Source organism: Cervus canadensis, chromosome 11, assembly GCF_019320065.1.
Source record: "Cervus canadensis isolate Bull #8, Minnesota chromosome 11, ASM1932006v1, whole genome shotgun sequence".
Lineage (NCBI taxonomy): Eukaryota > Metazoa > Chordata > Mammalia > Artiodactyla > Cervidae > Cervus > Cervus canadensis.
In genome coordinates this window covers 18,674,313-18,699,038 of record NC_057396.1, presented here as the reverse complement: position 1 = coordinate 18,699,038, position 24,726 = coordinate 18,674,313, and the positions used below count along the sequence as shown (strand labels likewise).

The 24,726-nt window shown below is 42.4% G+C and overlaps 1 non-coding gene across 1 annotated transcript; it reads right to left on the bottom strand.

The window, feature by feature from the left end:
* Window positions 1–24,129: 24,129 nt before the first annotated feature.
* On the bottom strand, window positions 24,130–24,238 carry LOC122450662. Its single transcript, XR_006272165.1, has one exon. It is a non-coding gene; the product is annotated as a U6 spliceosomal RNA (small nuclear RNA).
* Between the last annotated feature and the right edge of the window lie 488 nt (window positions 24,239–24,726).

The window sequence follows — 24,726 nt, the reverse complement described above, 5'->3', positions numbered from 1 at the left end:
CAAAACCTGAGAGGTAGACTAGATGTTCTGTCTTCAAGCCCACTTCCTTCCTTCTTTCTTTCTTTCTTTCTCTTTTTCCTTTAAGAATGTGTCTGTCATGAAGCACCTGGCTGCTCTGGCCCTGCCTTGCTGGGATGCGTTGGTTAACCAGCAGGCCCTTCCTTCAGTTCTCTCCCATGGAGCATTTGGCTCAGCAGATCCAGTCAGAAGCAGGTGGTGAAGTGACTTGTCCTTGATTTTGCTGCTCCTTTACCTCCCTAGTTATGGTCCCTGGTGTTCATTCTCTATCTTTTCCACTTTCATTTGCAGAAAAAATTACCAACTTAAAGAATGTTCAGTTCAGTTCAGTTGCTCAGTCGTGTCCGACTCTTTGAGACCGCATGGACTGCAGCATGCCAGGCCTCCCTGTCCGTTGCCAACTCCTGGAGTCCACTCAAACTCTTGTCCATTGAGCCAGTGATGTCATCCAACCATCTCATCCCCTGTCGTCTCCTTCTTCTCCTGTCTTCAATCTTTCCCAGTATCAGAGTCTTATCCAATGAGTTGGCACTTTGCATCAGGTGGCCACAATATTGGAGCTTCAGCTTTAGCATCAGTCCTTCCAATGAGTATTCAGGACTGATTACATTTAGAATTGACTGGTTGGATCTCCTTGCTGTCCAAGGGATTCTCAAGAGTCTTCTCCAACACCACAGTTCAAAAGCATCAATTCTTCTGCACTCAGCTTTCTTTACAGTCCACCTCTCACATCCATACATGACTACTGGAAAAACCATAGCTTTGACTAGATGGACCTTTGTTGGCAATGTAATGTCTTTGCTTTTTAATATGCTGTCTAGGTTGGTCATAGCTTTTCTTCCAAGGAGCAAGTGTTTTGTAATTTCATGGCTGCAGTCACCATCTGCAGTGATATTGGAGCCCAGAAAAATTAAGTCAGCCACTGTTTCCACTATTTCCCCATCTATTTGCCATGAAGTGATGGGACCAGATGCTATGATCTTAGTTTTCTGAATGTTGAGTTTTAAGCCAACTTTTTCACTCCCCTCTTTCACTTTCATCAAGAGGCTCTTTAGTTCTTCTTCACTTTCTGCTATAAGGGTGGTGTCATCTGCATATCTGAGGTTATTGATACTTCTCCTGGCAATCTTGATTCTAGCTTGTGCTTCTTCCAGCCCAGTGTTTTTCATGATGTACTCTGCATATAAGTTAAATAAGCAGCGTGACAATATACAGCCTTGACGTACTCCTTTTCCTATCTGGAACCAGTCTGTTGGTCCATGTCCAGTTCTAACTGTTGCTTCCTGACCTGCATACAGGTTTCTCAAGAGGCAGGTCAGGTGGTCTGGTATTCCCATCTCTTTCAGAATTTTCCACAGTTTATTGTGACCCACACAGTCAAAGGCTTTGGCATAGCTGATAAGCAGAAGTAGATATTTTTCTGGAACTCTCTTGCCTCTATGATTATCCAATGGATGTTGGCAATTTGATCTCTGGTTCCTCTGCCTTTTCTAAATTCAGCTTGAACATCTGGAATTTCATGGTTCATGTACTATTGAAGCCTGGCTTAGAGAATTTTGAGCATTACTTTGCTAGTGTGTGAGATGAGTGCAATTGTGGGGTAGTTTGAGCATTCTTTGGCATTGCCTTTCTTTGCGATTGGAATGAAAACTGACCTTTTCCAGTCCTGTGGTCACTGCTGAGTTTTTCAAATTTGCTGGCATATTAAGTGTAGCACTTTCACAGCATCATTTTTTAGGATTTGAAATAGCTCAAATGGAATTCCATTACCTCCACTAGCTTTGTTCATAGTGATGCTTCCTAAGGCCCACTTGACTTTACATTCCAGGATGTCTGGCTTTAGGTGAGTGATCATACCATCGTGATTATCTGGGTCGTGAAGATATTTTGCGTATAGTTCTTCTGTGTATTCTTGCCATCTTTTCTTAATATTTTCTGTTTCTGTTAGGTCCATAGTATTTCTAGAGTGTATGAGAGTATAAATTGGTTCAGCCATTTAGTCGGGGCAACTGGCGATATCAATCAAAATTTAAAACGTGGCTAAACTTTAACCTAGCAACCCTGCTTCTACAAATTTATCCTACGAATAAATGCACAAAGATATATAAAACAATGATCATGAGGCATTGTTTTAAACAGCAAAAAGAAAAAAAGAAAATCCAAAAAACAATAATTTAATCTTCAATGCCATATGTGACATCCATTAAAGAGAATAGAGCACATCTCTCTGAACTGGCTTGGAATGATGTCTATAGCTGAACATGGCAAGTTGCAGGAAATACATAGTATAGTCTAGTTGTGTAAGAGGAACATGTGTGCATAAAAAGATATACAAGGATATTTCTGGTTTGTTGGTAATGGTGATCCTGAGGGACTGGATGGGGGAGGGGAGAAGCTGAAGATGGCTTTTATTTGTATTTTTTATATAGTTTACTATTTATTTTAGTATAATAAATACTTGCTACTTTTATAATGCTATAAAAACTTATGAGAGGTTTCCAAAAGTTTTATTTTTCATTCCAGGAACTTCTGTGGAGAGGCAGTGAATACTCACCAGTTGAGTGGCCACATGTGACCACATGTGACCACATGGTGTTGGGCCACCATGTTGTCCATTTAACATCCACCATCCATTTAATTGGTCCTGGGTGTATTTAGATGCTCTGCATCTCGTTTCTGAGTTACCTGTATAGGAATATCTGTGACACACCACAAACAGGTATGGAGAATATGTATCCATGAAGAGAGCAGCTGCCAAGAAGTGAGGTCCAGTGGTATGCGTATGTGCTCAGTCGCTCAGTTGTTCAGTTGTATCTGACTCTTTGCAACTGCATGAACTATAGACCACCAGACTCCTCTGTCCATGGGATTCTCCAGGCAAGAATACTGGAGTGGGTTGCCAGTTCCTCCTCCAGGGGATCTTCCCAACCCAGGGATCGAACCCATGTCTCCTGTGTTTCCTGCATTGGCTGACGGACTCTTTGTCACTGAGCCACCTGGAAAGCCCTTAGATGAGGCCTAATTGGTGTGCAAGAGCTGGAAGCTCAGCTTTTCACTGAAACTTGATGACCTTAACCAATGTGATTGGTTCATAAGTGGCACGACTGAGAACTTGTCCTTAACAGACAGCAGGAGGGACAAAGAGAGTAATTAAAGTGCTGCACTGGCCCGAATCCAGAGTGAGAATTCAGGAACTCAGCTTTCAACAGTTTTATACATGATCAGTTCAAAAGATGTTTGAGGCCTAGTTAGCATATTTGTTGAAATGGCATAATTAATTATGTGCTTTGTGAAAAGAAATATTCTTTGAGCTTTGATTTGATAGATTCATTCAGTTAAACAAGCATTTGCAAAATTCCTAATATGTAATAAGCACTGGGCATGATTTAAATATGAAATGGATTATTCAGTTTTGCTTAGCAAAGACCATAGAGAAATATTAAAACATTTCAGGCTGAGGAGCTGACTGTTGTTGAGGCATGAAGCATGTGACTGCCATAACTATAAAATACACCACCATCTGTTATAATAAGAGAAACTCTTCATTGCTTTCTTAAAAATGTTAATGAAGAAACTTCCTTGAAGAGGATATTTAAAATCTCTTCATTCAATTTTAAACTGCCATATTATAAAACATATGATAAGTCAGTATAGCAAAAAAAAGTTTTTCTTTTGGCCAAAGGCTGCAAACAGAACCTGGGAGCTGTTTTTATTTCAGATCTCAAGAAAAATGTTAAAGAAAAGTAATTAAATGGCATTATTGGGGGTAAAGATTCCATATAAGGATGCTTCTTTAAAGGGAAGGAAGACTGGCGACAAGCAGGAACAAATAACACAAAGATTCATGACTGCAAAATTCAACAAGAAATAGGTCAGCATAGGTACTTCCTACATGGACTGATTTCAGAGCAGCTTCTGTTACTTCCTAGAAACCATGGTGCTTATCCTTGCTTCATTATGGTTCTCGTCTGGGCTGAACCTCATCATCATGTCAGGGAGACAGCCATGCCAGCAATAAATTGCAGAATTATCCTTGGCTGTCCTCTTTCCTTCATTTTTAGTCCTGTTGTCTGTACCTTCAGAATGCATCCCCAGCATGTCCACCCTTCTCCAGTTCTACTGCCTACTTTTGAGTCCAAACCCCTCTCTTCTCTCCTGTGGGTGAACTGGTCCTCCTGCTGCTCCTCCTATCCCCAACAATCCCTTTTTCTCACAGCAACCAGAAGATTCTTTAAAATAATCCAAGTCAGATCAGGTCACTACCCTGCTAAAACTTTACAATTGCTTCCTTTTGAATTTGAAATAAGACTTGAATTCCTTACCCGGCCTGCCAGGCATCAGTGGGCCTCTGTCTCTTCCGCTCCACCTGACATCACTCTCCTTGGCACTGCCTGCACCCTTGTCACGTGGGCCTCTTTTCTGCAGCTCATCTTCCCTCGGGGTCTTGGCATTTGCTGCACTTCTGCCTGAGCCATCTTTCTCACATCTTTGTACAACTCCTGTAGCTTCAGCACAAATGCTCCTACCTTCCACAGGCCTTTCCTAACCACTTTCTTTCTTTCTTTATTTTTTTTATTATTATTTTTTTTTCCAGTGGGTTTTGTCATACATTGATATGAATCAGCCATGGATTTACATGTAAATATGCCTCTCCTAGTTTCATCTGTCTCATTGGGTTTGAAGGGGAACCTTCAGGAAGCTTATAGTTATGTTTTATTCAGGGTACGTACTGGAAAGTTGTCTAGGAAGCTCTAACAGACACCTTAGAGCTCTAAGCCATTTTGTCCACATAAAACTTGCTAGGCTGGTGCCTGGAGAGTAAAGCCATTTCTACCGCATTTGCCAAGTTGCATGGAGTAGGAGCAAGTGAGCTGGTAGAATTTTAGTAGTGCTCCCTAGATCCAGCCTGCTTTTCTTCCCTGTAGAGAGCTGGTCAGGTGACCTCTTTTTAGAAGATGAGACCGTCCACTAGTTATGGCCAATAAATTGAGGAGAAGTAATGCCCATCTCTTCCAGTCTGAAATGCAGATGAGCAGGGTGAATTTTCTTCCCCTCCATTTTCTTCCTACTGTTGAGGAAAGAGCCTTCTATTGAGTTGGTGGAGCCCCAGATTTGAAGTAACCTGGATCCTTGAGTGCCCTGTGGGGATAAGCTATTCCAGAGGGTCACCTTGGCTCAGAGATGCATGAGTAAGAAAGGAATCTTTGTTGTGGTAAGCTCATGGAATTTCAGTTCCTTTATCTGCCTCAATGTCATCTCAGTGTACTGACCTATCTTGCTCCAAACCCACAACGTGTAAATAAGGCTGACCACAAGGGAAACTACCACCTCTGAAATGACTTATTGCAAAGCTTTTCTCAACAGGAGTCCATACTGGACACTGGACATTAGCAACCAAATTCAACTAATTCTTGTGTCCTAAGGGCACTCAGGAAGGACGAATCATAGGAGTTTAGAGTTTGTATCCCTGCAGGTGACCCTGGAAGCTCCATGAGCTGCTCTGGTCTCAGCGTATGGTGCCCCATGTCACCCTCTGGTCCCTTGAGTCCTAACAATAGTGCTTCTCAAACTTTTCCAGCTATGTACCTCGCATCCCTGGAGAGAAAACAGGAAATTAAATTTTCTTTGACCACTAATCATAGTCAACATTTATTATGACACAGTCCGTGAAGTGTTCCCTAATTTTTCCAGCTGTTCGGTGAAGCCTTCTCTGATCACCCGTTTAAAATTGCTATCCCTCCTCGTACTGTGACTTCTTATTCCCTTTCCCCACTGGCCCTTGTCATCCCCTAACCTCCTGCATGTTTTGCTTGTTGCTGTGTAAACAGTTTGCTCCTCCAAGTAGAATGTAAGCTCTACGAGGGCAGAGGTTCTCACTGCCTTTGTCATTGGATCTCCAGTGCCTGAGGAGTTTCTAGCATGTGGTGGGTGTCTGTTGACTCTATGCGGTGCTCTGTAAGCAGGTAGAGAACATATTCCCCAGGAGGGTGGGCATCTGGGGCTGGGGAGTGGGGTAGGGCAGGTGGACAGGCAGGACTGCCCCCCCACCCCCCACCCCAGGCGGCAGCTTGTGACAGTCAGGCTGGTGCCGAGCACAAGCCTCAGAATGAGCTGAGGACACGGGCAGATGCGGAGCAAGGGGTCGAGATACACAGCTGAGGCCCATGCTGTCTGCAGTGCAGCCCCCCTCCGCCCCTAGGACTTCAGAACAATGACTACATTTATGAAATGCTGACTGGTATTAGTTTTCTTATGGAAAACAAACAACAGAGCTTTGAATTTGGACATGGGGTCTGAGTGCTCTGGAGAGAAGGGAAATAGGCACATGAGCAAGCTCCTCCCTCATCCTGCAGCCGTCCTGCTCAGAAGGCAAACTCTAGGTCACTACTTACTCTGCTGCAGGCAGCGTGCTGTGCGCTTGAAGGAAAATAGCCAACATTAACGAGCATCCCCCCCCCCCCGCCCCGCCCCGCGCTTAAGTGCTGGGTAACATTTACTAACTGTTTTACATTGTTTAAGTCACTTTATCATCATAGTGAAAGTGAAAGCGAAGTCGCTCAGTCATGTCCAACTTTTTGCGACCCCGTGGACAGTAGACCGCCAGGCTCCTCCGTCCATGGGATTCTCCAGGCAAGAATACTGGAGTGGGTTGCCATTTCCTTCTCCACTTTATCATCATAGCATCCCTGTAAATCAGGTGTTCCTATCACCCTGACTCACAGAGGAGAGAACTAAGGCCCAGAGAAGCTCACCCACCTGTCTGAGATAATAGAGCTCGGAGGTGGGCACAGTGGATTTGAACTTGGGTTCTCTGATTCCTGACTCTGCTCCTGTACGGGTGTGACAGTGCCTCTCTACTTTCTACCCTTCATCTCAGTTCTTACACTGGACATATGTGATGGGGACAGTTAGAGCCCGAGTGTCACAGATGAGGAGGCTAAGACTTGAGAAGGCTGAGTAAACGTGTCCAAGGTCACCAAGTATTTCAGCATTGGACCCTGGACTCAGATTTACTTAGTTCCTATTCACTGGTGGCTCAGATGGTAAAGCGTCTGTCTGCAATGCAGGAGACCCGGGTTCAATCCCTGGGTTGGGGAGATCCCCTGGAGAAGGAAGTGGCAGCCCACTCCAGTATTCTTGTCTGGAAAATCCCATGGATGGAGAAGCCTGGTAGTCTACAGTCCATGGGGTGGCAAAGAGTCGGACATGACTGAGTGACTTCACTTTCACTTTTCATTGCTCTCTTTTATAGCATCCTGTAATTTCCCTTTGCTGATTTATTTACTTGCCAAGGCTGTAGTAAGATTTTCTAGTTGGTGGAGAATTCTTGGTGTTGAACAAACAAGGTTATTGAGGTCCTGGGTTTCCCTCTGAGTGACTGTCAGTTCTCCATTTGCACCCCTCACCCACCATCCATTGGTCACCGTCCTTTGTAATTCCTTGTGCCCAGAGAGGTTCACTGCAGTGGACTACCTCACCCGGCTCACTTGTCCTCCAGCTTCCAGTTGGGTTCAGACAGAGGCACTAGCAACATATCAGAGACCGAGAGGAGAGAGAGGCTGGTGTAACCCAATGCACCTGTTACCTGTCCTTCTTGGTCTCCTTGCTGTCGCTGCGCTTCCTACTGGGCGGCTCCTTTCCTGTGGTTCTGGAACATGATAGCATCACTTCTCCCGGCTACCTTCCACCCATTCACTCTATACCCTATAAAGCCTATAGGTGGTAATAGCTTTCCACTCTTACTTAGTTTCCGTATGCTTCATCGTCTCTTCTAGGTGGATGTGTTGTTTCCACACAGGTCTCTGACCCTTAAACAAATCATGTAAAATTTTAGAGTCTCAGTTTCCTTTTTTGTAAAATGGGGTGTGTAATACCTACCAAAATGGTTTTGTGACATTTCAGTTGCTTGGTGCAGTACCTGGCCCCAGGTAAAGGGCAGTAGAATATAGCTGTTTAATAACCATTACTGGTATAAATATTCTCTGCTTTGAGGACCTCCAGCACTTATATTCAGTGGTCTGTCACTATGCAGAATCATCTTAAATAGCACAAATGTACAATGTACTTCCGCTTGATAGCCTCAGTGGGAACACAAATGAGTGTCTTCATGGATTGACCAGTAAACCCATTACTTTTCACTGAAGTTGACCATTGAAAATGACAATAATAGCTTTCTTAAAAAGTGAAAGTGAAAGTCGCTCAATTGTATCCGACTCTGAGACCGCATGAACTATACAGTCCATGGAAGTCTCCAGGCCAGAATACTGGAGAGGGTGGCCATTCCCTTCTCCAGCAGATCTTCCTGACTCAGGAATTGAACTGGGGTCTCCCGCATTGCAGGCAGATTCTTTACCAGTTGAGCTACCAGGGAAGCCCAGCTTTCTTGAAGTCACACTTTTTTAAAAAAAATTAATCACATACTGTGACAATTAAGTAGTCAATTAATCCTCAAAATGACCTTCCTTGAGTGGTGGTTACCAGTCATAACTCAGAGAGATATACTTGCCCCAGGCCAGCCTCAGCCAGGCAGAGCTGAGATCTAACATGGGTCTAACTCACAGTTTTCTGTCCCTGAAGCCTGAGCTCTTCATCTGCATGGGAGCCAGATGAGGGTAGCGATCACAGCAGCTCTTTCCACTTCCTTCCAAGAGGAGGCTTGGCTGTCTTGGTGATGCATGTCAAAGAATATAACACTCACTTCCCTTCTTTTCCCCCAAACCTACTTATCATTCTGTCACACAGAAGGCAAACTGGGTCCCCCAGGGTGCTTAATGAGTTTAGTAAGCCAGGGAAAAGGGGCAGTGCTGAGGCTCGAGGTGGGTGTGTTTGATGAAGCTGTGGAGACTTCAAAGTGAGGTCAGGGGTCTGTGGAATCCATCAAAGCAAGCCTCTTGCCAGGAGCCACACAGAAGGATGTCAGAGCAGGGGGGAGTCCTGCAGAGAGGGAGGGCTGGCCTGGGTGAGAGAGAGGGGACGGGGGAGGCTGGCAAGGGGACTGCAATAAAGGCAGCAGCAGGAGAGAGGCCTCTGCATGGCACGTGAGGGGTGGGGTTTCTACTAATGAGAAACCTGGAGAGAGGGTCCCCATCGAACCTGAACCTTTGAGTCTGAAGGAACGGATCAGAACGCCATGCCAAAACCCTGAGGACAGCGAGTTCAAATTTGCTTTTTCATTAGCTGAAATATTTGGAATAAATAAACTGATTTCTCTGGAGCCCACTTTATTACATTAGGAGTCATCTTTCATCGGGTTTGGGAGGCGAAAGACACTTGTGTCTCAGAGGTATACCCATTTTGAAAATACTTGAATAGGCTATTTGATCATTTATGAGAAATGAAGGTGACATACTTAAAAGTCTCCCCCTTTCCCCCACCCTCAGAGAAAGAAAACACTCCATGTATATGTTAACCATTAAAAAAAGGAAAGAAACCCCAGCTTTTCTTGCTGACTAAGACAGTAGGAGTGGACAGCTGATATAATACATCAGATTCAAAGGCCACCTCACTAGGAAGAGCTTAGCAGGGAGCTGGGAGCCTTGACATAACCTTAAAATATTCAGTGAAGGGATTTTTTTCTTCATAGAATAGCTTCTAAAGATGGGCTTTGATAGTCTCTAAATAAACTCAGCATTGAGTAAATACCTGTAATATTTTTAACTGTTTAGCCCATGTTAAAGCCCCTGGGTCTCCCTGCTTCTTGAGAGCCAGATAAAATTGGCTTCTGTGATCTGTGGATCTATGTGGGGGTGGGGGAGTGGGTTACATTCTCTTGGTCATCTTTGGGTCTTCCTTAGTTTGCACATCATTTCATTAGTCTATCTCCATCCCAGGTGAGCAGAAGACCAAGATATAAAACTAGGCTACTTCCTTGATTCCCACTCCATAGGGCATATTGTGTAGTAAAATCATCTGGGAACTTTGAAGATCAGAGTTGTCATCAAAACAAACTGAATGTTAGGCATCCCATCCCTGAAATTCATCTGGTTATGTACCCCTCCACCCCTGGGGGATTTTCCCCTGACCACGTCACATAGCTAGATGACCTAGCCAAAATCAGCATAGTGGCCTCCCTCTCCCAGCTTCCCACACGTTTCTTATACCTTTGGAGACCACCACCACCATCACCACCATCATTACCATCACCCCCAAGTTATTGCTCTTTCTTATGAAAACAACTTTCTTGTTTAAAACAATTTACTGTCTAATTTTGATGCTTCACATCACAAGTGTCTTGAGAGTCTCATCTTCCTTCCAAGCGTCTCGTGAAGGTGTTGCTATGAACTGGATGTATCCCCCACAATGCATATATTGAAGCCCTAAAACCAAATGTGGTGGTGTTTGGAGGTGGGACCTTTGGGAGATAATTAAGTTTAGATGAGGTAACGAGGGTGGCTCTTGTGACTGAATTAGCGCCTTTATAAGAAGCAACATCAGAAGCTGTTCTCTCTCTCTCTACCATGTAAGGGCAAAGCAATAAGGCTACCACTTACAATCTAGGAAAAGAGCTCTAACCAGAATCTTACCACACTGGCACCCTAATCTCAGACTTCTAGCCTCTGGAACTGTGAGAAAAAACATTTTTGTTGTTTAAACCACTCAGTCTGTGCTATTTCATTACAGCAACCAGAGCTGACTGAGACAGATATTTTCCCCAATGAAGTTAATTTCTCCCCTGCCAACCACCAAAAATAATTTTGGTATTGCTCTTAGGGCTTCTCAGTTGGTGCTAGCAGTAAAGAACCCATCTGCCAGTGAAGGAGACGTAAGAGACATGGTTTTGATCCCTGGGTCGGGAAGATCCCTTGGAGGAGGGCATGGCAACCCACTCCAGTATTCTTGCCTGGAGAATCCCCATGGACAGAGGAGCCTGGTGGGCTACAATCCATGGAGTCACAAAGAGTCAGACACGCCTAAAGAGACTTAGCATGCACATTGGAACAATTGACTTTTTCACCCATCTCCTTCTCAAGTGTCAAAAAGGAAAACATCTTCTAATTCCCCCATCCAGTGTCATGTGTAGGTAGGAGATAGGTCCCTGGCTTTGCTCCTTACTGGCTGGTTGGCCCTGGGTATCTGATTTACCATTCCTTTTAGGTTTAAGTTTATATGCTGATCAAGTGCAGTAGTTGGAGTAGATGATTTGTAAAGTCAGTTCTTGTGTTGAAATGCAAGATCTGATGATGTACAGAGATGCTAAATTTTAGATAATCCCTGAACAATAGCAAAGCCTTACTAATAAAGATACCATAAAGGCTAAGAATGCAAACTGCTAGTCTCTTGGGACTTTATCTTTGAATCCAGAAAGATGATTCTGGGAAGATACTTTACAGTTCATTTTACTTGAATTCCAATTAATGTTAAAATCAGGATTGAATACAAAAGAGGTTAATAATTTGCTCTCTTCTTCAAAACCCCACCTCAGGGTCTATCTGTGTATTTTTTGTGTGAGGATTGGAATGAAATAGTTGAGACATGATTTTAGTTATTCCATTAGTCTGAACTATTTTTTAGGGAAAAGAAATTTTTCTATCCTGCTTCATTTAAATTCTTTGTCATTTTCCAAGTATTTATGGAACCCTTAATAATTTCTCCTATTACTCTTGGTAACATGATCATTTATCTCAAAAAAATGTGTTCTTTGAATCATCTGAGGATCTTGATAAAAATAAATTCCCTAAATCCCTTTTTAATTAAGGAAGATTCAGAAGTCCATTGTACCCTATGCTGAAGCACACTTCCTTCTCAGCATTTTTCTCCTGCTTTATTATCCAGAGGAATGTAAGAATCCAGATAAAGACCATTTGGTTTTATCTAGGTCAGACCTAAAAATCTCCTCATGGGAAACATGGATTCCCTGACTTGACAAAGTCAAAATGATTTCTAATGCCAATGAATTTGTAAAATTAAAAAAAAAAGTTTTCAGAGAGCAACAGGAGGGAACAAAAAGCCAGTTAGACAATCCTTTTTAGGAAAAAAAAAATACAGGATCTTGAGTTAGAAAGTGAGAGCTATGGCCTTGGCTCTATCCCTTGGGCACAATTTCCTGTTATTTATAGGGGCACTGATAATATTCTCCCCATAGTGCTGACCATAGGTTACCTGTGGTGGTAGAGGTGGTGTAGGTCTCCCAGGGAGCCCAACAGGTGCCCCACCTTTGCTGATTAAACTCTGGACCAAATGAGAAATGAGATGAAGTGTCAGTAAGTCTTCATTGGTGAAAGCTAGCTTGGTAGGTGTAGCTTAGTATAGGAGCTAAAATTAATGTGCAGTTCCTGACACCCAGGTCTCAACCCTAAAACAACATGGAGTTGGGGAGAGATATTCCTTCTGACGTTGCTAATTCATATTGGGACACTGTATGTGTTAGCTTTCTCTTCTTCAAGCAACCAACCTGTTTAACTTAAACAATTGTTTTAGAGGAATGCCAGGAGCTCAGAATGCCCAAGAAGAAGGGTAAGAGCCAAGCTACCCTGGAGGCGAGGTTGGGTTGAGGAGGCCACATAACAGGCTCATGGCAGAAACATGAGGGTGAGGGCCCTGACCTGCTATGACTGGAGTGACAAGCATTTGTGGTCTCCTTATTTTTCTGTTCAAGATTCAGGATCCAAGGGAGGAGCATCTGAGGGCCTTGGCTTTGGTTACCTGGTTCTCCTTGGACAGGGGTGAGTGGAGCGCTGAGTGGGTCCTAGCACTCTCTGTGTAGTGCTGAAGAGTCAATACCAATGAAAGAAGTCAGGCTTCTATTAGGAAGGGGGAATAGCTCTCCAAAAGTAATAAGGTTCCAATGCAGTCACTATCATATTATGAATTCGTAACAGAGCAGGACCCTGTGAGGCCTTCCTGGACAGACCTTTTCCTCATATACTCTGCTTCAGCTCCTTTTTGAAGTACCCAGATAATAATATCTGATACACACTTCTTGAGTTGTTTTACAGATGCTACAATTTCTCCCAAACGGAAGAAATTAACACATTCACTTTGGAGTCTGGCCAGAACCAGGAAATATTTGCAATAATTTATTGCCTGTTTATTTTCCCTCCTATAAACCAATCATAGTTGGTCATAAGCTGATCACATACCCCTTCCTTTCCTTGCCTTTAAAAATGTTTTACTGAAAGCCATTGAGTTTGAGCTTTTTACGCATTAGCTGTCCCAGATGTTTGCATGGCACCTTACAATAAACCCTGCATTTTCCTTTCCTACTGACAGCACAACCTGCTGTAGACTGGCTTTACTGCTCATGGACGAGTGGGCCCAAGTTGTGGTCTGGTAACACATTCTGCTTGCCTATAGATCTAATCCAGGGTTTGTATACAAGGTCCTTTAGATTTTGTCCTGAGCCAAAATTTCTAAACTTCTAGGCTTATTTGTCACTTTCTCACACTTTCCACTCTGATCATTACTTGTACACACCACGTCCTTTCATATTTGTGCTCCTAGTTTTCATCTGCCTTTTTCACTCTCTACCTTCTCTCTTTATACCTGGAAAACTCCTACTCATCCTTCAAGACCCAATTCCTATGTTCCTTTTTGTCTTTGTGGAAGTGCAAAGTAGAATTAAACTGTCTCTTTTTCTCATTGTCCTGTGCTATCACGCACTTATACATCTCTACTATTACACTACTTATTATATTGGATTATAATTACTTATTTGTGCATTTGTCATCATGACAAGGGCAGGGACTATGTATGCCTCACACTTTGGTACCTTTTACAAAGTAGCAATTTAGTATATGTGGCTTTTCTTGAAATCTTCATGTTATCACTGTTGATGTGAAAACTATTAGACTGGAAGTCAGAGAACTAACTCTGTCTTGGCTTTTCATCTTTATGGTTCAGTTCAGTTCAGTTCAGTTCAGTCGCTCAGTTGTGTCCGACTCTTTGTGACCCCATGAATCGCAACACGCCAGGCCTCCTTGTCCATCACCAACTTCCGGAGTTTACTCAAACCCATGTCCATCGAGTCGGTGATGCCATCCAGCCATCTCATCCTCTGTCTTCCCCTTCTCCTCCTACCCCTAATCCCTCCCAGCATCAGGGTCTTTTCCAATGAGTCAACTCTTCACATGAGGTGGCCCAAGTATTGGAGTTTCAGCTTCAGCATCAGTCCTTCCAATGAACACCCAGGATGGTTACTTAATCATAATGTCTCAGTTTCCTTATCTGCTTAAGAAATAGATTATACTATATCAGTGGCTTATACAAAAGAGTAGTCTTAAACAAGAAAAAAGTTAATTTTTCTCTCTTACTTAGCAGGACATCCTGAGATAAACAGTCCAGGTCTGCTATGGTGGTACCACAAGATTACCAGGGACGTAAGCTTATTCCCACTGATGCTCCGCACTGCTTAGGAGCTGCCTTGTAGTCCAAGGCAGCTGCTTGAATCAGTCTAGGCTCTGTCAATATGGAAAGTAGAGGAAGGAAGGGGTGAAGGAAAGCCCACCTCATCTCTTTAGGGAAACTTTCTGGAAGTCTACATCACACTTTTTACATCTAATTGGCCAAAACTTAAGACACATCACCAAATATGATGCAAAGAGGAATAAGAAATATGGTTTTCTTTAGCTTGGCAACAACACACTCCACTAAATTTAAGTGTTCTCTGTGCCAAAGACAAAGAGGAGAAAGTATAATGAGAAGTAATTACAGTCTCGGCCATAGTGACTATTTTGGTCAAAGTGATTGAAGAAGGCATATTGGGGATTAAAAACTAAGCTTAAACTTGAAAAATGAGAAGAACTTAGTTATGCAAAAGGCTATGGAAATAATATGTCTTGAAAAATTAGCAAATACAGTTGTCATAAGTTATTACACAGGGATCATATTACATGTTCATCAATTTTCTGCAAACTCCTGTATCATTTTCCTTTTTCTGGACATTCTGGAAGACTATGTCTCCCAGACTATTTTATAATTAGGATGAGGTCTTATGACTGAGTACTGACCAATGGCTTTTGTTCCATTTCCAGGGCTGGGCAGCCCACACCTCCTTCCTTTTTCATGGCAATCATGAATCCATGTGTTGATGGTATGATGTCCCAAAAGGGAAGTAGTCTGGATCTCTGAGTCACTTCTCAGAGGAGAGTATATCAAGCTCTGATATGAGTGATAAATAATAATTTTAGTAAACCACTGCTATTTTGGGGTTATTTGTTACCTCAGCATATCCTGTCCTATTTTGGCTAATTTTAGTAATAGAGAATAAGTATGACTTGAGAACTGGAAGTATAGAGTGGGATGGTATAAGCCGAAATTGGAGAAAGAGGCAGGGATGGGATTAAGGAGACCAGGTAGTGAGGTTATGACAATAATCTAGTTCAGAGGTGAGGATGTTTGGATTAGAGTGATGGCGGTTGAGATGGAAAGAGAAAAACAGACTTCTGGAGCAAGGAAAAATCCTTTTATTCAAAAGAAAAATAGAAGAGGAGATATTTTGATTAAAGAAGAGGTAGGATCTAGATCCACAGCCATTTAGCTTCCTCTTTGCCCCTACGGTTTCTCTACACAACTCTAAGATTCATGGAGACACTGTCTGAAAGTCAGTGAACTAGATGATGTTGAAAACATTTCCAACTTTCACACTCTGAAATTTGATTGACTTATTACTTATATGATCTCTAGCCTGGCCTATCTTCAGTTTAGATATTTTGTAAGTTAAATGTTAATTTGAGGAGCCAGACTAAAAAATAATTACTGAATTAAATCTTTGGAAACTAACAGCTGAGCATAGTGCCAAAAAATTTAGATGCCTCATAAAAACACACTTTTTAAAAATGTACTTTTTTTCCGATTAAATAATTAACGTATTTTTTTTAATGTGAAATCTTAAAAAACATGAAGAGAGAAAGAGATTTCATAGAAGTCACTTACAGTTCCGCAACCCAGAAAGAAACAGCGTTCATTTACATTTTGGTTTCATCAGGGTGAAGACTGGAGCCTTGCAGGATGGTCGTGTGGTGATTTGTCTGGGAAAGGGAGTGGGTACAATAAAACAGGTCTTGAAATCAGAAAGAAGAACATATACAGCACAGATAGCTACTTGTATCTTTAGGTGCTCTGAGCTGTGTTCTAAGTCCAGCCACACCTAAGACTGTGGCTATTCCTCTCAGGCTCCAAAAACTCCTGCTGGGTAAAGAACAGGATAGGGAATCTGGGTTTTCCAGACAGAATTGTCGTATTGGAACCAGAAGGACTTGAGATAATTGCTAATTCATTCAACCCCTTGGTTTACAGATGGGGGTGGCCCAGTGAGTCACCGTGTCTAGTCACCATGTCTTTGTCTGCAGGGGAAGCACTGTGTGACTTTCCTGGGTCACAGAGGCAGCATAGCATGGTAGTTTAGAGGACAGACTTTGAAAACAGGCTGCCTGGGTGAAATCCCAGCTCTGTAACTTATCAGCTAAGTGATGTGAGGCAAGGTATTGAATTGGGAAAGAGTGAACCAGCCGGGCCAAAAAGGAAATGATGCTCAGTTGTGGATGTGCCTGGTGATGAAAGTAAAATCCAATGCTGCAAAGAACAGTATTGCATAGGAACCTGGAATGTTAGGTCAATGAATCAAAGTAAATTGGATGAGGTCAAGCAAGAGATAGTAAGAATAAAAATCAACCTCTTAGGAATCAGTGGACTAAAATGGATGGAAATGGGTGAATTTAATTCAGATGACCATTATATCTACTACTGTAGGCAAGAAACCCCTAGAAGAAATGGAGTAGCCCTCATAATCAACAAAAGAGTCCAAAATACAGTACTTGGGTGCAACCTCAAAAATGACAGAATGATCTTGGTTTGTTTACAAGGCAAGTCATTCAACATCACAGTAATCCAAGTCTATGCCCCTACCACCAACGCAGAAGAAACTGAAGTTGATCGGTTCTGTGAAGACCTACAAGACCTCCTAGAACTAACACCAAAAAAAGATCTTATATTAATCATTGGGGATTGGAATGCAGAAGTAAGAAGTCAAGATATATCCAGTAACAGGCAAATGTGACTTTGGAGAACAAAATGAAGCTGGGCAAGGGCTAACTGAATTCTGCCAAGAGAACACATTGGTTATAGCAAATACCCCTTTTCAACAACACAAGATATGACTTTACACATGGACATCACCAATAGGCCAATACTGAAATCAAACTGATTACATTCTTTGTAGCCGAAGATGGAGAAAACTAGAGTCAGCAAAAACAAGACCTGGAGCTGACTGTGGCTCAGATCATCAGCTTTTCATGGCAAAACTAAAGAAAACTGGGAAAACCACTAGTCCATCCAGGTATGACTTGAATCAAATCCCCTGTGAATATGCAGTGGAGGTAACCAATAGATTCAAGGGCTTAGAAATTGTAAACAGTGTGCCTGAAGAATTATGGATGGAGGTCCATAATATTATACAGGAGGCAGCAAACAAAACCATCCCAAAGCAAAAGAAAAGCAAGAAGACAAAGTGATTATCTGAGGAGCCCTTACAAAAAGCTAAAGGAAGAAGAGAAGTAAAAAACAAGGGAGAAAGGGAAAGGTATATCCAACTAATTGCAGATTTCCAAAAAACAGCACAGAGAGACAAGAAGCCCTTCTTTGAACAGTGTATAAAACTAGAAGAAAACAACAGAAGAGAAAGACTAGGGATCTTTTCAGGAAAATTGGAGATATCAAAGGAATATTTTGTCCAAAGAAGAGCATAATAAAGGACAGAAAAGGTAGAGACCTAGTAGACAATGAAGACATCAAGAAGAGATGGAAAGAATACATGGAAGAACTGTGCAAAAAAGATCTAAATGAACTAGATTACTATGATGGTATGGTCAGCCACCCAGATCCTGACATTCTGGAGAGCAAGTCAAATGGCCCTTAGGAAGCACTGCTGTTAATAAAACTAGTGGATGCAATGAAATTCCAGTAGAACTATTCAAAGCCCTAAAGGATGAAGCCATCAAGGTGTTGCATTCAACAAGTCAGCAAACCTGAAAGAACTAGCGGTGGCCACAGGACTGGGAAATGTCAATCCTCATCCCAATTTCCAAGAAGGGTAGTACTAAGAATGTGCTAACCATCAGACAATTGCTAACTCATCTCTCATGCATGACAGCTTATTAAAAAGCAGAGACATTACTTGGCCAACAAAGGTCCATCTAGTCAAGGCTATGGTTTTTCCAGTGGTCAGGTATGGATGTGAGAGTTGGACTATAAAGAAAGCTGAGTGCCAAAGAATTGATGCTTTTGAACTGTGGTGTTGGAGAAGACTCTTGAGAGTCCCTTGGACAGCAAGGAGATTCAACCAGTCCATCCTAAAGGAGATAAGTCCTGAGTGTTCTTTGGAAGGACTGATGTTGAAGCTGAAACTCCAGTACTTTGGTCACCTGATGCAAAGAGCTGACTCATTTGAAAAGACCCTGATGCTGGGAAAGATTGAGGGCAGGAGGAGAAGGGGATGACAGAGGATGAGATGGCTGGATGGCACCACCGACTCGATGGACATGGGTTTGGGTGGACTCCGGGAGTTGGTGGTGGACAGGGAGGCCTGGCATGCTGCGATTAATGGGGTCACAAAGAGTCAGATACGACTGAGCAACTGAACTGAACTGAACTGAACTCATGCTAGTAAGGTCATGCTTAAAACCTTGCATGCTAGGCTTCAGCATTATGTGAATCAAGAACGTCCAGATGGCCAAGCTGGATTTAGAAAAGGAAGAGGAACCAGAGATCAAATTGCCAACATTCACTGGGTCATAGAGAAAGCTAGGGAATGCCAGAAAAACCTTTTCCTCTGTTGCATTGACTATGCCAAAGCCATTGACTGTATGGATCATAATAAACCATGAAAAGCTCTTAAAGAGATGGGAATACCAGACCATCTTACCTGTCTCCTGAGAAACCTGTATGTGGGTGAAGAAGCAGCAGTTGAAACCCTGTATGGAACAACTGATTGGTTCAAGATTGAGAAAGGAGTACTATGGGGCTGTCTGCTGTCACCCTCTTTGTTTAACCTATACACATGAGAGCACATCATGAGAAATGCCAGGCTGAGTGAGTTACAAGCTGGAATCAAGACAGACAGGAAAAACATCAACAATGTGCCATTAGAGTGGTATGCAGATGATGCCATTCTAATGGCAGAAAGAGAAGAGGAACTACAGAGCCTCTTGATGAGGGTGAAGGAGGAGAGTGAGACCCAGCTTGAGACTAATTATTAAAAAAACTAAGGTCATGGCATCTGGCCCCATTACTTCATGCAAGTAGAAGGGGAAAAGGTGAAAATAGTGGCAGATTTTCTCTTCTTGGGCTCTAAAATCACCATGACAACAGCCATGAAATCAGAAGACATTTGCTTCTTGGCAGGAAAGCTATGACAAACCTAGACAGTGTGTTGAAAAGCAGAGACATTACTCTGCCAACAAAGCTCAATATAGTCAAGGTCATGGTCTTCCTAGTGGTCACATATGGTTGTGAGAGCTGGACCATAAAAAAGGCGGAGTGTCGGAGAATTGATGCATTTGAACTGTGGTGCTGGAGAAGACTCTTGAGAGTCCCTTGGACAGCAAAGAGATCCAACCAGTCAGTCTTAAGGGAAATCAATCCTGTGTGATGCAATTCATGGGGTCGCAAAGAGTCAGACATGACTGAGAGACTGAATTGAACTGAACTGAACTCAATGGAAAGACTGATGCTGAAGCTTAAACTCCAGTATTTTGGTCATCTGATGCAAACAGATGACTCACTGGAAAAGTCCCTGCTGTTGGGAAAGATTGAGGGCAGAAGGAGAAGAGGGCATCAGAGGATGAGATGGCTGGAGGGCGTCACCAATAAAATGGACATGAACTTGGACAAACTTCGGGAGATGGTGAGGGACATGGAGGCCTGGAGTGCTGCAGTCCGTGGGGTTGCAAAGAGTTGGACACAACTGGGTGACTGAACTGCAACAGTGATTGAGTTCAGATGGGCAAAAAATTCATTCAGATTTTGCCATAGGAGCACATGGAAAAACCTGAATGAACTTTTGGGCCAACCCAATACATAAGCTTTTTGTGCCTCAATTTTCTTTTCCTGAAAATGAGGATACTAATGATCCCTACCTCACAGAGTTTCTGGTATAGCAAGTCTGTGGTAAGATATTTCAAACAGTGCCTGGAACACAGTAACATCACAGAGAATGACAATCATTATTATTATTTACTATAGGAGTTGAGACTTGAGAACAAGCCTCCTGATTCCCTGAATTTGATGCTCATCACCAGGTTTTTCTTCTTTTTCTTTCTTAGCTTTCTTCTATAACTGCATTATAGTCTCTACATGGCAAGCATGAAGTGAAAGTGAAAGTTGGTCAGTCATGTCCAGCTCTTTGCAACCCCATGGACTACACAGTCCATGGAATTCTCCAGGCTAGAATACTGGGGTGGGTAGCCTTTCCCTTCCCCAGGGGATCTTCCCAACCCATGGCTGAACCCAGGACTCCTGCATTGCAGGGGGATTCTTTACCAGCTGAGCCATAAGGGAAGCCACAAGGGAAGACATGGCAAACATAGAATTAAAAACATAAACTGGGTCATGTCACCTTCCTAGTTGAATCCTTCAGTGGTCTCCCCTCCCTGGCATTACCTACCTCTTCTCTGATGGCTCAGATGGTAAGAATCTGCCTGCAATGCAGGAGACCTGGGTTTAAGCCTCAGGCAGTAAGATCCCCTGGAAGAGGGCATGGCAACCCACTCCAGTATTCTTGCCTGGAGAATTCCATGGACAGAGGAGCCTGGCAGGCTACAGTCCATGGGGTTGCAAAGAGTCAGACATGACTGAGCAGCTAACACTTCCTGCATGCCTCTCTCTTTAGGCTTCAGTCACTCTCTTCTACTTGGTTTCCTCGTAAGGCTCCATGTTTCTTTGGTCTTGAAACTTCTGCTTGCATTGTTCTCTTTAGAACATTTCTCCCTCCCTCCTTTTTCATTTTGCAGTTTCATTCCTCCCTGTCTCCCTTTTCATCTTGTCAGCTTTTACTCATCCTGCAGAATTCACCTTAAGAGTTGCCCTCAAGTGAAAATAAACAGCAGCCTTTATGAGGACTTTCCTTGATCCCCCATTATTTTAGCTGCCCCTGCCCATTGACATGCTCCTGTGATTTTGTATGTATTATACTTTCTATGAAGAAATAATGTGTATTATACATAATGTAAGGGCAAACCAGTTGTTCGCGGTAAAGAATCCGCCTGCCGTTCAGGAAATGCAGTAAACGTGGGTTCCATCCCTGGGTCAGGAAGATCCCCTGGAGGAAGGTGTGGTAAACCATGCCAGTATTCTTTCCTGGAGAACCTCGTGGACCGAGGAGCCTGGGCTCAGACGGGACTGAAGCAACTGAACACTCATGCGTGCATGCATACGTAATGTATATACATGCGCGCATGCATAGGTAATGTATATACATGCGTGCATGCATAGGTAATGTATATACATGCGTGCATCCACCAAGAAAACTCTAGAAATGATGAAACCAAGATCAAAATATAACTTATTATAATTGGGGTTATTTCTGAGTTCTGGAACCCTAAATGACTGGTAATTTCTCTTTCTCTCTCTCTCTCCTTTCTCTTGTCAAGAGTGCTGTAAAACCATGAAATCTTTCTCCTTCCCTTTCCTTCTCCTAACACTTTGAATAGTTCCTTCCCTACTAGTTTGTAAAACCCATGAAAATATCATTAATGTTATTATTGTCATAAATATTCTATCATTATATTTCTATGTACCTAGCATAATGTACATAGTGGTACTGAATAGTTATTTCTAGAATAAGTGAATAAAAGAAAGAATGAATAATAATATTTTTACTGATATAGCATCTGTATGTATACAAGAGGTGACACTTAAGCAGAATACTTCTCTTCTTTATTACCCTTCATCTTTGAAAGTGTACACTTGTATATTTTTTAAGTACTATTTGAATTCATTGCAATAGAACACGATGATTGTTAAACAGTATTGCAGTTAGTATAAAATAGTTCCTTTTATTTTTTTTGTTCTCTGCCCAATGCTGGTTTACATAATACCACATTTCTGCCACTCTCCAAAAAAGCATAAACTGCTTTTCTGGAGCCTCACATTTTAAAATAGATCCTTACTTTCTGCACAAGCAAACACATTTTCTGTCTTTTCCTCAGATTACAGCATGTATTAGTTTCCTGTTGCTGCTATAACAAATTACTACAAATTTAGTGATTTAAAATGGCATAAGTATATTATCTTACATTTCTGGATGTGAGAAATCCAAAATGGGTCTCATCAGGCTAAAACCAAGGTATCAATTTGCTGCACTCCTTCTGAAGGGTCCAGGGGGAAACTGTTCCTTGTCTTTTCCAACTTCTAGAGGTTGCCAGCATCCATGGGCTCACAGACGCCACTCCAAACTGTGCTTCTTTTGATTTCTCTCCCTCTCAGATTCTCCTTCTGCCTTCCTCTTATAAGGATCCTTATGATTACATTAAGTCACTCAGATAATCCAGGATAATCTTCCCACCTCAAGGTCCTTAATACCCTTGCAAATTCCCCTTTACAAAGTATAGTGTGTACTGTGTAGGGTATGCTCAGTCATGTCCTTCTCTTTGAGACCCCCAAGGGACTGTGGCCCACCAGGTTCCTCTGTCCACAGAATTTTCCAGGTAAGAATACTGCAGCAGGTTGCCATTTCCTACTTCAGGGGATCTCTCCAACCCAGGAATCAGACCCATGTCTCCTGTGTCTCCTGCCTTGCAGGACGACTCTTTACCACTGAGCCATATATTCACAGTTTTCTGGGATTAGGAAGTGGATATCTTTGGTGGGAATATCAACCTTCCACTACTATGCTTTGCTCTTCAGACAGGAAGCAGATTTAAAACAGTTGTTTCATCAAATGCATTCAAGACTTAGAAATAATACAGTTCAATTCTTTCTTCTTATAAATGAGAAGACAGACTTGCTTAGGGAAGATGCATCTTGTCTGTGTCCTTGTTCCCAAGAAGAGTGGGTGGTTACTGAGCTCTGTGACTCCAAGACAGAGCTTTTTCATTGTACAATGTTGTCCTAAGACTGGAGGAGCACAGAGGGATGAGTTCACATGCAAGTACCAGCAGGCATCTCAGTGGGTTTGCATTTCATAAGGTAATATGAGCACCTCACTCTTCCAATTAGAAGTATTAGTTGCTGGAATCAGAAGGAAGAGTTCAGAGTCTTTCATATCCTGGGCTATTGAAATGAAATAAATTTCACCCCGGGAGTCGCTCCATGTTTATGCCTTGTTCTCAGCTAGTTTTTTTTAGCAGTTTGATTAGAATCTTACTCATAGTTGAATTTCTTCCATTTGCTACATGGCCTTTTACAGCAGACATTGCCTGATTTTTGAGTTGGTTGCTTGCCATCTACACTAGAGCTTCTCTAATAGGCTGCCCTTGGCATCGGGCTGTGATCTTGGGCCCAATCAGTTAAGACTAACCGAATAGAATTGCTGTGATTGTAAGATGTTGCTTTGCAAATCCCAAAGAGGTGTAAGAGGAGTCTGTTCTTGTCCAGACCAGGAGGGAGGCAGTCATAGCCAAGTGCCCTGAGGCCCCAGGTCCATCTAGAACAGTACAGTTCTATGAAACACAGGGCAGAGAAAGGGACTTAGCCAGGTTCCTCAGTTTACTTGCATGTAGGTTTAACACCTGACTTAGCTGATTTTTTGGACCTTCTTTGGATAAATTACAGTGACTGGAAAGAGTTTATGCCCAAGCATTTATGTACATGAGTTTATGCACATAGGATGATAGGTTGCCTTCTAATTATAGTTTTAATAGAGGTTTTTTTCACAAGTGGCACAAAAAGAATGAGGGGGCACTGACAAAAGCCTTTCAGTGCACTTTCTTTCTGAAGTAATCTTTTTTCTTTTAAACTTTCAGTCAGTCAGTTCAGTCGCTCTGTCATGTCCGACTCTTTGCGACCACGTGAATCACAGCACGCCAGGCCTCCCTGTCCATCACCAACTCCCGGAGTTTACTCAAACCCATGTCCATCGAGTCGGTGATGCCATCCAGCCATCTCATCCTCTGTCGTCCCCTTCTCCTCCTGCCCCCAATCCCTCCCAGCATCAGGGTCTTCACGAATGTGGAAGGCTTCACGAATGTGGAACGCTTCATGCATTTGCGTGTCATCCTTGCGCAGGGGCCATGCTAATCTTTAGTGGAGAATAATTCACAATAAAACTAAAAAAAAAAAACTAATATTATGAATTAATATACATAGACATTGTAGCATGATCACCAAGATCAAGATGCTTAACATATCTATCACCTCACATAGTTAACTCTTTATTTTTTATGTGGTGAGAATGCTTCAGATCTACTCAGTGACTTTCCACATAAAATATATTATCAACTATAGTCATCATGTTGTACATTGTCTCCTCAACGCTTTTTCTTCTTATAACTGAAAATGTCTATCTTTGATCTATATTACCCTAGTTACCCCCTTTTCAGCCTCTGGAACTGCTATTCTATTCTTTGTTTCTATAAAATTGGCTTGTCTTTCAGATTTCACATATAAGTGATACCGCACATTAATTGTGTTTCTCTGTCTGACTTACTTCACTCAGCATAATGCCCTCTAGTTTCATCCTTGTTGTTACAAATGGTAAGATTTCCTTCTCTTTTATGGTTGAATAATATCCCATTATAAATATATACCATATTTTATTTATATATTTATCTGCTGAAG